The 12,943-nt window shown below is 39.3% G+C and overlaps 1 protein-coding gene across 2 annotated transcripts in view; it reads left to right on the top strand.

Moving 5' to 3' along the window:
- Positions 1-12,943, top strand: part of TTC39B (tetratricopeptide repeat domain 39B) — a 141,945-nt gene that overhangs the window by 16,891 nt on the left and 112,111 nt on the right. The gene's annotated exons all lie outside the window — the stretch shown is intronic.

The raw sequence follows: 12,943 nt of genomic DNA, 5'->3' as shown, positions 1-12,943 counted from the left end.
ATATTTCCCTGTTTCCCTCAATCTACGCTTCTTTTACACCCTCCACCCCCAATCTCTGCCATCAGCTAGTCCTGTTGAATCTAGTAATACCCCCCAAACATGGCTCCTTTCCATCACACTGTGTCCCCAGGCCACACCACCATCTGCTCACCCTGCACATCTGGGAGAACATCCTTACTGGTCTCCCCACTTCCTCCCTGCCTTCTGACAGAGTAAAGGGACAAAGTAGGTGATTAAATAATTAATCCCATTAGGGATTAATTAAATGGTTAATCCACTAGTAGAAAAATTAGGGGAGACGCCTGTAAATTCACGTTTACTCAAGAGAGCAGGTTTTTTTTTTTAACCCCCAAAGCAAGCAGGCTTGCTAAGCAGTGAAGCCATGTAACAGAAGCAGAAGACTTGCCCCCAAACAATAAAACAGAGATGGCCCAGACCCACATCCTGCCCTGAGAGCTCACTTAAGTTAATGATCCCTGAAATATACTCTCTGCACACACCACAAAAAATGATACTTTGTGAATCTAACTTGACCAGGTAGAAACAAGAAAACTCCCCTGCTCAACCTGAAGGAGGAGCTGATGATGGAAGCATGATGTCTATTCAAGAAAGACAGAGAAGTTCTTCCCCTCCCCACTTTTCCTTTGATTATAAAGCTGTAGTCCAGTAAGTTCTGGGCGCACAGCCCCCTCTCACCCACCTGCTTGTAAATAGCACAGGCATCCTATTCTAGTAAATCACTTCTTGTCTATCACTTTGCCCCTCTCTAAATTCTTTTCTGTGCTGAGACATAAAGAACTATGGTACCAGAGTTCTTTGGAGCCCTCAAAATGACACCCAAACGGTTTCACTTCTGCAGTCCACTCTCATCTGCAATCCAAGCGCTCCTTTACAAATGGTAATCACATTACTCCTGTGCTGCAGACTGTTTATTTAGGCAGAAATGCACACCTCTTTTCTTTTGCTTTCCTGCTGCAGCTCATCTCCTGCCCTCCCCACTTTGTTCCTCTGCTCTAGCTACCTGAGCTTCCATTCGATTTCTTTAACATGCTCAGTTCTTTTCCACCCTAGTGCTCTTTTGTTAGGGATTTCCCCAGCCTGGCAGACTGCACCAGGTCTTCACATGACCAGCTCCTTCTCGACTTTCCATCCTCACTTTAAAGATCAAGTTCCAGCTGCTGCTTTCCTTGGGTTTCATATTCAAAGCAGTCTTTCTCTTTCTTGCATTACACATCCTGTGTATTTCCTCACAGATGTGATCACTGTCTGTATTATCTTGTTTGCTTGTTTTCTTCTCTGTCATCCCTCTATCATCTTTCAGCGCAGGAAGCAGAAACTGCTGTAGGTAGTTTACGTAAGAAAGAGTGTACAAGTTTATCTAAGACAGATGTCTTAAAAATGCACGAAGGGGCTGGGGCTATAGACATGGTTCTAGGCTGAGCCTCTGAGAAAGGCTCTCAGTGCCATCCAGAACTGACTCCTCAGGGGAGCTGCTGGTATTCTGTGGCTGATGGTTCTAGAACATGTTCCCAACACGTGGCAGCTCAGGGATCAGGAAGCCAGAATGGAGACACCTCTGCTGCCTCTGTCTATTAATCTGCTCCACGGCAGAGAAAGGAAGCTTAGCACTGCTGTCGAAACAAGTTCTGTTTCTCACCCTTGCTTGACAGCAGAAAAAAATCAGAAAGGGGCAGGAGGATGACCTCAGCCTGTTGGATCCTGCATGGCTGTATCTCAATGGGTGTAACCTAATTCTAACTCAGAAACAACTTAACTTCCTCTGCAGTCAAAAATCTATCAGGCTCTCAGGAACTCTTGTCTCTGTAAATTGTACTGCAGTTCCTCAAATTTCTCTTGTATCAATTAAAACTCCATTGACTGCTCTGACTTTTTCTGTTGTTTCCAGACGTTTCTCGGCTTCTTAACTTTGAAAAGTGAAAATCGCTCAGTTGTGTCCTGCTCTTTGCGACTCCATGGGCCATAGCCCGCCAAGCTCTTCTGTCCATGGAATTCTCCAGGCCAGAATATGGAGTGGGTAGCCTTTCCCTTCTCCAGGGGATCTTCCCAACCCAGGGATTGCACCCAGGACTCCAGGATTGCAGGCAGATTCTTTATCATCTGATCTACCAGGGAATTATTTCCAAGTTGGCTGCACACTCTTGCCAGTTTTCACTATAGATAGCTTTTCCTCTTTTTAAAAAATAATTATTTATTTATTTTTAATTGGAGGATAATTGCTTTACAGTATTGTGTTGGTTTTTGCCTTACATCAACATGACGCTCTTCCTCTTAGTTAAAAGGAAATGATTAAAAAGACTAAGTTTTAAAGATCTGCACCACCACCATTATTCTGATACAAATGCTGACGGTCCTCTAGTTTCTCTTAGGTGTTTAGATCAGCTAAGAATTAGTAAGGAAACTCAGCTTCAGATGGCAGCAAATCAAGTAGACCCTTAATATTCTCTTTTTAACCAAGTCCATTTTGTAATGTATGTCAGGGTGCCAAGTATATAGGTCAGTGGCTACATGCCTCAGTTTTCATTAGGGAGTTCAGAAAAATCATTGAGTCTTATTGTTAACATTTTGATATGCCTCACTTTGTAAGATTCCTTGGCAAAACAGAATTCTCATAATAAGCAAGTTCTGAATATTAGAATTTGCTCTGAGGGAGTAAAGAGTGAGAAATGTGAAAGTTGCCAAGACCAATTCTGGGGCAATCTGAGCATCAAAATAAGTACAGTAACGTATTGCAGACCATTGAAGATAGGTCTCCTGGAGTCCATATGGATGGTGACCAACCAGACAAGTGGAGGAGATGGGAGGGATTTACTTTTAGCAGAATGCTAAAGGCCAGTTGGTAAAAGTGGAGGGAGTGCTGGAGGTGGTGAAACAGTGATCAGCTAACCTGGTAAAGATGAGTCAAGCAGCCATCATTGTAGGTGGCAGAGACAAGTTTAGGGGAGGAGCATGTTCTTGATCTGGTCCTTATGACTTATAAGACAGAAATAGTAACTATGCAGTAGAGAGATCACATACTACTTTGACCAGGTGATCAAAGTTCCTGTCACCAGTGGGGGCAGACAGGATCTGTGCCTCCAGTTAGAAGTGACCTGACGAGGACACAGGGTCTCTTCTGTACTAGTCTAACCTGAATCTGATCATAGGAAATGTCAGAGAAACTTTAAATAAGGAAAGTTCTATTAAAAAAAAGCGGGGGGGAGGCTGTACTCAAAAAACGTTGGTGTCTTGAAAGGCAAAGAAAGGCTATGAAAATGTCCCAGATTAAAGGAGGCGAAGGAGATGGAACAGTTAAATACAATAGTGGACTGAGATGAGCGTCTTGTACTGCAGGGAAAAACGCTGCAAGGGAGCACTATTGGGTTAGTTGACAAAATTGGAAAATGGACAGAAGTGTAAAGTAGTTAAATTTTCTGATGTGGATAACTGTCCTGTGCTTAGGTAAGAGAATATCTGTATTCAAAAAAAGTATGCACTGGAATATTTAGAGGTAAATGGTCACAATATTCATAATTTACTTTCAAATGGTTTAGAAAAAAAAATTTAATCTATTGAACTAGAGAAGGGAAAAGAAGGTGGGAAGTGAGAGAGAAAAACAGAGTATAAGGCAAATGAGACAAAATATTAGCATTAGATGAATCTGGATAAATGGCATACAGGCTTTCTTTGTACTATGTTGAAAGTCTGAAATTATTTCTAAACAAAAAGTTTTTTAAAAAAGTTCTCTAGACATTTCTAGAAAGTGCTTTTCACTTATACTGGGCACAAAAGGATCTGAGTTATAAGACAAATTTAGTTGAAATGTCATCCTACCTTAACTGTGCGTGAATTTTTCTCTAGGTATGTTGGATCTGCTTATTGCAAAAATGCTTTTAACCTTTTTGAAAATGTTGTTCAAATTGTTCCTTGGTTTTTTACATTCCTGAAGTAGTACATCAAAGCATTCCTGTTGTAAAAGATTTAAATCATTCTGACGCCACAATATGATTTTTCACTTTATCATTCCTTCCCTGCCTGTCCTTAGAAAAAATCAGCATTGAAGTTTGACTTTCCCAGGAATAGACTTTGCATTTAATGTATCTGGAGATATTTCCTCTGTTTCCTTTACTTTTAACCCAATGAAGGAAGAGAGTTAGGTAATATAATTGTACCATACTTTTAACTACTTCCCTGTGAAGAGCATTGGGGTTGTTTCAATACAGTATGTACTGTAATAGATGGACCCTTGCACATGTGTATGTTTTTAACAGTATAGAATCCTAGGAATTGTACTGCTGTGTATTCTTTGAAATGTTTGATAATACATGCATTTAAATCTTTAATAAATACAGCAAGGCTTCCAAATAGGCTGTATATGCATTAAATTTTTTTTAATATGAATATAGCAAGACTAACTTCTAAATAGTAGCAACAGTATATGTTCTATTTTCCAACATCTCTGCCAACTGTGGGTATTATCAATTAAAAAAATGTTTGCCAATCCTATGGACGAAATACTACTACTTTTTAGGTGCACATTTCCAAGTTTATTGGTGATGGGTTTCTTTTTCAATGCACTGGTTCTTCACACCCTTTATCTATTATTCTTTTGGCTGTTTGTCTCTTTCTTATTGGCCTGAAAGAGTTCTTTATAAATTATAGATAATAATTTTTTGTCCATATACAGTACCTTAAATATTTTCTCCTTGCCTGTCTTAGAAGTTTAAATTTTTTATGTAGCCAGAACTTTTACTCTTTTCTTTATGGCTTTTGAGTTTGGTGTCTCATTTAGAAAGATTGTCTCTGTTTCAAGGTTGTAAAGAATACTCTCCATACATCCATCTCTTGTTTTTGTAGTTATCTTTTTAATGTATCTAGAAATTTGCATATGGATTTCATTTCACTTTTATCCCAACAGATAACCGGTTTCTTCAGCATCATTTATTAAATAATTCTTTCTCCAACTTAAATTTTAACTGAATCATAAAATAAATTCCTATGTTTACAGGAGTTTATATCTGCATTCTTTTATTATGTTCTGTTGATCAACATATATGTATTTTCCTGTGCCATTTCCACAATTTTAATTTGGCAGGGAAAATTCTGTAATATATTTTCCTTTTCAGATAATTTTAGAACTACTTGGCAGGTTCCACTGAAGATCTGGGATTTTGATTGACTGAACTCCACATGAGAAGTTCTTAGGTCATGATGGGTAGGATCTCAGGCTATGGAGTCAGACCTGGTAATAAACCATTTATTAGCTCTGGAATGATAATTGCACCTATTTTAGAGAAACACTGTCTAGCTTATATGAGACAATATATTAAAATGCAAAGCATAATACCTGGTGCATGTATGTGCTAAAATGTTTTCTATATTTACAGGGCTGATATATTCGATCACAGTTCTGTAGCTTATTAATGAGAGAACCTTTTCAATGACTTAAACTGTCAGGCTTCTCTCTCATAAAGAATCCACCTGCAATGCGGGAGACCTGGGTTCAATTCCTGGGTGGGGAAGATCGCCTGGAGAAGGGGATCAATACCAGATCAGTATTCCTGCCTAGAGAAGTTCATGGTGTCACAAAGAGTCTGGCGTGACTGAATGACTAACATTTTACTTTCAAGAAATTGTAGGGTATATGTATACCTACTCACACATGCACATACAGACATGTATGTGAACAAAATTTCAGTGTACAGTGATGATTAATATATAATGAAGTGCTTTCCTGGATCCTCTCACTTTTTATTCATTCTTTCAAGTAGTATTTCTGGTGTGGCTGCCATGTGTAGACCCTGGGCTTGATGCCTGGGGATATGCCTCATGCAACTTAAAGGCTGGAGAGAAGAAAGACAAGATACGAATAACCACACACTCAACTATGCACATGAGATATACAGCATGAAGAGAAGTTAAGAGTGTCTCCATAGCTCCGGCTCAGTTTGATGATGTTCATTTTGTCAATTAGCTCAGTTTGTTGAATTTAAAAAATTCAACAAAATTTCAAAATTTCAAAAATTCAAAATTTCTCAAAAACAGTTTAAAAAGTTTAATGAGTGTGAATATAGATCACAGATTCTGAAGTTTTTAATGGGTTCAAATTCTGATTCTGTCACTTGGATGCTTTGTGACTTTGGGCAGGTTATATAACCTCTCTGTGTTGCAGTTTCATCGTTTGTAAACTGGGGGTAATACTAAGCTACTTCAGGGGGTTGTCATGAAAAACAAAGAAGTTAGTATATGTGAAAGTGTGTAGAACAGTGCCTGGTACATAAAGAGTGCCGTAGAAATGTTAACTATTATTATGACATCATCAGCATCCAAATTTTTAACCCTTAATATGGAATTATTTGGGGCTTCCCTGGTGACTGAGATGGTAAAGAATCTGCCTGCAATGTGGGAGACCCCGGTTTGATCCCTGGGTCAGGAAGATCCCCTGGAGAAGGAAATGGGTACCCACTCCCATATTCTGCCTGGAGAATTCCATGGATAGAGGAGCCTGGTGGGCTACGGTCTATGTGTTTGCCAAGTCAGACGTGACTGAGCGACTAACACTTTCACTTTCATGGAAGTATTTACTTTTTCTCAAATTCTTTTAAAAACCAATATTATCAAGGTATACTTGTATGTGATAAAAGGTCCCGTCTTAACTGTACAAATTAAGTTTCGTAAATGTGTTCACCCATTTAACCACCACTATAATTAAGATATTGAATATTTGCATTAGTCTCAAGTGCATCAGTTTCCTGGTGCCCTTCTGTAGTCATTTCAAGTTCTTTCTAATGCATTTGTTTATCAGAATTATAGTATTTGTCTTTTAGCATGTTTAGAATCTTTAATTCATTAAAAATTTTTTTGATGGATAGTGTGTATCAAGTTTGAGATACAAATTACATGATCTATTATGCTAATCCTCTCTGGGATTCTCTTCCTTCTGCTTTCTTGAATAAGTTTCTATATTTAATTGCTTCTTGTTAGAAGCAAAATGTCAGCACTTTGCACTGGATTGATTCAGTTAATTTGTCTTATAGTATAAAGTTTACTTAGCTTCTTGCTGAATTTTTCCTGATGTTGACAGAGGAGTATTGTGTTGACTGTGGGAGTGAAGGAGAATTTAACCTTGAAATTTTAACCTTTTCTTTCTTAGACTCCTCGAAAGACCAGATTACTGTCCTTAGCATCTGTGATTTGCTAGCACCAATAATTCTCAAAAGAGTGTATATCCTGGGAGGCAAAGTATTGAGTGGTCCAGTATTTGACATAAACCTTTTTCTTGCAGTAATGAATGCAATAATTTAATAAGAGCTGACATCATCAATTACTTGATATTGACCAGGCACCATGCCTAATCCTAATACATCTCATTTAATTCTTTGAATCCCACAAGTTCAGTATTGTTATTATGATGAATATGAATCTTAGAGAAACTAATTACAATAATTTGCCCAAAGCCACACATAGTTTAGAATTGATGGAGCTGTTAGTGGGACTCTATACCCATAGTCTTAGCATTATTTATTTCCCCCTTGAATTTGAAGCTTGAAGGCTGTGGGTTTTTTGGGTAAATAAATTCCTGCTAGTCTATAGATTTTCACATCTATTTCTTATTCCATCCTGAAAACATCCAATGGGATAGGAAGGAAATTTGATATTTTATCCCTTTATGCAAAGGTAGGCAAACTTTCTATGAAAGGCCAGAGAGGAAATATTTTCAGATTTGTAGACCCTCTGGTCTCACTTGCAACACTCAGCTCTGAGGGTGTGAGAGGAAGTATATAAATAGACAACATGTAAATGGTTGAGAGTGGCAGCTTTCCAATAAACCTTCATTTACAAAAACAGGGGGCAGGCTGGATCTGGCTCATGAGTCGTAGTTTGGTGATTTGGTGATCGCTGTGGTGGTGGACTGATCTCTGAGGACACTGGGGTGTGTCAGCCAGTGAGGGCGGGGGCAGAAGCAGGATTCCTAGTGCAAAGTGTGCCCTGCGCACTCCCCTACCTCCTCCAGGCTGTAGCACGTAGTACCCCCACTAGTGCCTTTATTTTTATTTTTTTTTAATTTTTTTATTTTTATTTTTTTTATTAGTTGGAGGCTAATTACTTTACAATATTGTAGTGGTTTTTTCATACATTGACATGAATCAGCCATGGATTTACATGTAGTTTCAAGTCCTATCAGTAATAGTGGTGATAATAGCTAGTGTTTTATCCTGGATGCTTTGTGCTGTGTGCTTTTCAATGTGTCATTTAGTCAGTGAACATGCCAGTGAGATGGGAAACTGAGGTACAAGAAAGGAAAAGGCTTGCCCAAGGTCACAGAGCTAATAGGTGGTGATATGGATTTGAACTCAGGGAGGCTGATTCTGAGCACCTGAGCTTAAGTCTGACGCTTCCCTGTCTATCCCATGTAATGGGCTTTCTCAGTTTCAAGTTACCTTTGAAGCCTTCTTCTTCAGGAACTACCTCTTCCCAATGGTTAAGAGATAAGATCTATATTCTATTTTCAAAACATTTGCTTTGGAGCAGAGCTATAAGTAAGGGAATGCTAATTCTGCCATTTTTCTGTCATAGCTGGAAAATTTGAGGGTTGAATAAGATGATGCAAGAGGTTTGTTTTTGCTTGTCCTTAGGCTGCTCTGGAGACTGTCAGTTGTAGAACCACTTTAATGATCACAAAAGAAATTATTTGTAAGTATTGTGTCAATACTGAGCTGGGTGCATTAAATACATTATCTCAGTTAAGCCTCAAAACAGCGCTATAAATTAAGTGGTATTATTCCCCTTGCACAGACGGAAAAACAGAGGCTCATCTATGAGATGTCGGGTAAGTTAATTAAACCTCCACAAGTCTTAATTTCCTTATTTGGGTATAATAATAACTGTATCTCATAGAGTCACTATGAAGATTAAATGAGTTAGTGCATATTAAGGATTTAGAGCAGCATTTGGCACTCAATAACCTTTTATTATTGTTGTTATTTATTTTTTTTATTGTTGTTATTATCAGAATATATTAACAGTAGCAATAGTAGAGGTAAAAGGTTTTTTTAAATTTTATTTATTTACTTTTGCCTGTGCTGCATCTTTGTTGCTGTGCGAGGACTTTCTCTCGTTGCGGCAAGTGAAGGCTCCTCTCTAGTTGCGGTCCACGGGCTTCTCATTGTGCTGGCCTCTCTTGTCGTGGGACATGGGCTCTAGGGTAGTGGGCTCAGTTGGGATGCAAGGGCTTAATTGCCCGTGCCGTGTGGAATCTTCTCCGAGCAGGGATCAAACTCATGTACCCTGCCTTGGAAAGTGGATTTTTAACCATTGGACTGCCAGGGAAGTCCAGGTGAAATTTCTTTTAATGATTGATTGTGAATTGGAAATAAGCATCTAAATGTCTAACACAGGGGCTCCTCTAGTGGCCCAGCAGTAAAGAATCCGCATACCAGTGCAGAAGACACGGGTTGAATCCCTAATCCAGGAAGATCCCACATGCCATGGAGCAACTGAGCATGTGCGCCGAAACTCTGTGCTCCAGAGCCCTGGGCCACAACTACTGAGTCCATCGACTACTGAAGCCTGCGCCCCCAGAGCCCGTGCTTGCGACGAGAGAGGCCACTGCAATGAGAAGCTGGCGCACCGCAAGGAAGAGTGTACCCCGCTTGCTGCAACCTGAGAAAAGCCTGCGCAGCACTGAAGACCCAGAACAGCCAAAACTAACTAAATAAAATTATATAAAAATGTCTGACATGAATAGACATCAACAGATTGAATTTATGGCTATTTATTCATAGGAAGAAGTATCAGCTTTCTTCATTTTACTATTTACTTGTTTAATTTATTTGGCTGTGCCGAGTCTTAGTTGCGTCATGTGGGGTCTAGTTCCTGGGCCAGGGATCGAACCCAGGCCCCCTGCCTTGGGAGCATAGAGTCTCAGTCACAGGACTACCAAGGAATCCCCAGATCTGTTCATTTTAAATTAAAAATGCCTCTCTATTTGTGATGGTTTCAAAATTAAATAGCTTGAAATGTTAAAACACAGTCTCTTGGTTCTGTTTGTAGCTGTTTGTTTTGTATGAAACTATTCTCCTGCAAAAATGGCATACCCCAGATATTCCTCTGTTTACTGTAGATTTGTAGGACTGGCACTGGAAGACAGGAGTGCTTGACATATTAAGTGCTTGCCAGGGTTCATTTTACAACCATAAAAATAGTAGCTGAGGACTGTGTACAGGGAAGTAAAATAATTTACTAATTTTTGTTAAACAAATTCAACAGTACACCTTTGTAAAAGAACTAATGTTTTGCATATACACTCTTTATTACACACCGCACATGGCTCTACGCATTTTGGGTTTGTACATGCCCATTCCTCTCTGAGGTTATATCCCAAACTGTGTGAATTCTGTAATAATGACAATTTAAAGTATTTGTTCAATGTCAATTTTGATTATATGTGATTTTCCTTTTATGTACTTGACTTAGAACTTAACCCTTACCTTAAGCTGCAACTCAACTCCATATTTATAATGAAATGCAGAAAGGAAAAATATTTCCCCCTTCATAAAGTTAACTATTTCATTTTTTAAAAAACACACTTCTCTATTTGTTAGCAGAAGCTAAAGCAATGCTGAGCTTCCTTGGTGGCTCAGTGGGTAAAAAAATCTTCCTGCAATGCAGGTAAAAAAATCTTCCTGCAATGCAGGAAAAAAAATCTTCCTGCAACCCAGGCTTCTATCACTGGGTTGGGAGGATCCCCTGCAGAAGGGAATGACTACCCACTCCAGGATTCTTACCTGGAGAATTCCATGGACAAAGGAGCCTGGTGGGGTCCATGGGGTCGCAAAGAGTTGGACACGACTGAGCGACTAACAATTAAAGCAGTGCTGTCCAGTTCATTTGTTATTTGTGAGGGTGACATCTGGTGGTTCTTTTTAATTTCATGTTTTCTCTGTGCTTGGTGGTTAGAAATGCCAACGAATCATCATGTGAACTGCTTCGCCTGGTCCTTAACACACTAGCTGGCTACTGAGGATTGAGTTAGTATAACTGACAGGACTCTGACAGCCCAGCCCTTCATTTGGATGCAGTCCCTCTGGATGCCAGCCTTCAGCGAGGGATTTTATTTTAGCCTGTGTGATGGACAGTCAGCTCCCTTATTGGGGAGGATTTGTGTTGAATTCAGAGAATCTAGGCTTTTGAGTAAGGGATGGTATCTATACCAGCCTCCCTGCTTTCCTCATGAGGAGGCTAGAGCCCCATGAGGTTGAATGTATTAACCAAGATCATGTTGTTGGCCAAGGTCACTGCTCCCCAGTGAGCTGAGGTCTTGGGTTCTGTGCTCATAAGTTATATTTATCGTGTTGAGTAACCCACTGAGGAGGAAGAGTCTGGGCACTGAAGGATAAGAGATGAAGGCATTTTTGGATGGGAGAAGTAAGGCAGTTAACATTTTTTGAGTACCTATTTGCTATAAATATTCCCACATTCAGCCTCTTTTCTCTCTTTCAAAAGAAGATGCAGAATCTTTAGTGGGAAAGAGTTCTTGAGGAAGCAGAGTGAGGGATCCCAGCTCTGTGTTCATGAGGCTACTAAATTCACCCCTTATCTGAGAAGTTAGTATCCTCAGGAATGGTATTTACTGAGTCTGTTTTGAGTTGGAACTTTACATGCTATTGTCTTTCTAACATCCTTCCAACAACTTGGGGAGATGGTTGGAATCCCCATTGCTAAGAGTCTGCAAAGTGCAAAAGTACTGTGTTGGGTTACAGAGTGGATTCAAAAGGAGTATGATAGCCCTTGATTTCAGTAAGGGAGTTCTGATAGGTTCTGAGGAAAATCAGTGGAGCAAAGCTAGACCTCCCTAGGGGTGGGATAGAGCTGAGGTTGAGACCCACATGGGTTCCACTTCCTGGCCTAAATTTATGTTTTCCACTCTCTTGCGCTGGAAATGCACTTAAGTGAATCTTTGAATAAAATCTGACTTACCAACACGTGATAGTGGCTTAGTTAAAATATGCTCAACTTATTTATGTGCTCAATGTAATCTTTCCTAATGAAGTGACTGTCACTCCATATTTCCTATTTTCACTATGAGATCTACAATTTTTTTGTAAATATGAAGCTTGAAAAAAAAAAAGACAGGACTTACGGGGTAATATTAGAGGACTTCCCTGGCGTGAGAGAAACTCGAGAATTATGTTAATATTGTACTTGGAGAATGTGTGAAATCGTTTTCAACCACAAGTGATGAGTGCTTAAAAATTTCTTAGGCACAAATTTTTTTTTGTTGTTTTGGCAGTTGATTTTTACTATTTGTATTTATCTGAAATTTAAAAACTCTGGTTTTGAATACTGTATGAAAATCTCCAGTTTTTTGATAAGCATATCCCAGAAAGTAGATTTTATAAACCTGGGCAAATGTGGAAGATAAACTCTGTGTCTGGTTCTTCTTTTGTCTGTTCTTTTTAGGAATTCTGTTCATAACCTTGGGAAGGTTGTATTTTATGCACTTGAGGGGCCAGGTGGGCCTGTGGGGGCGTGAAGAATCTCTAGTGTATGGGCCCCCACCACTTTCCTTCCCTCTGACTAAGAGCTCTAGGGGTCAGTTGAGTTTTAATGTTAATCCTTAAAGGGGAGGTATGAGCAGTGATTGCACCCTTTAGATCCAGTACTGGGAATAAACCGAAGCTGAGTTTTACATTTGGCTCCAGAGAGTCTGGGGCATTGATGTTCCCTCCTACAATAGGAACTTATATAAAAAAAAATGCAGCCTATAAAATGCAACTGAAAGAGTTTAAGTGCTCCAAAAGGCCATGGATGGCAGATGTGAGCAGAATGAAAAATTCTCCCTGACACATGAGCTCAGGACACATATATTAAAAAGTTCTTTGCCCTGATTATTTTCTAAGAGTCACTTCATGGATAAATAATAAATGTGTATTTTAAGTTAATT

The sequence above is a fragment of the Odocoileus virginianus genome, chromosome 18 (genome assembly GCF_023699985.2).
Source record: "Odocoileus virginianus isolate 20LAN1187 ecotype Illinois chromosome 18, Ovbor_1.2, whole genome shotgun sequence".
Taxonomy (NCBI): Eukaryota; Metazoa; Chordata; class Mammalia; order Artiodactyla; family Cervidae; genus Odocoileus; species Odocoileus virginianus.
This window is presented reverse-complemented; position numbering and strand designations above follow the sequence as displayed.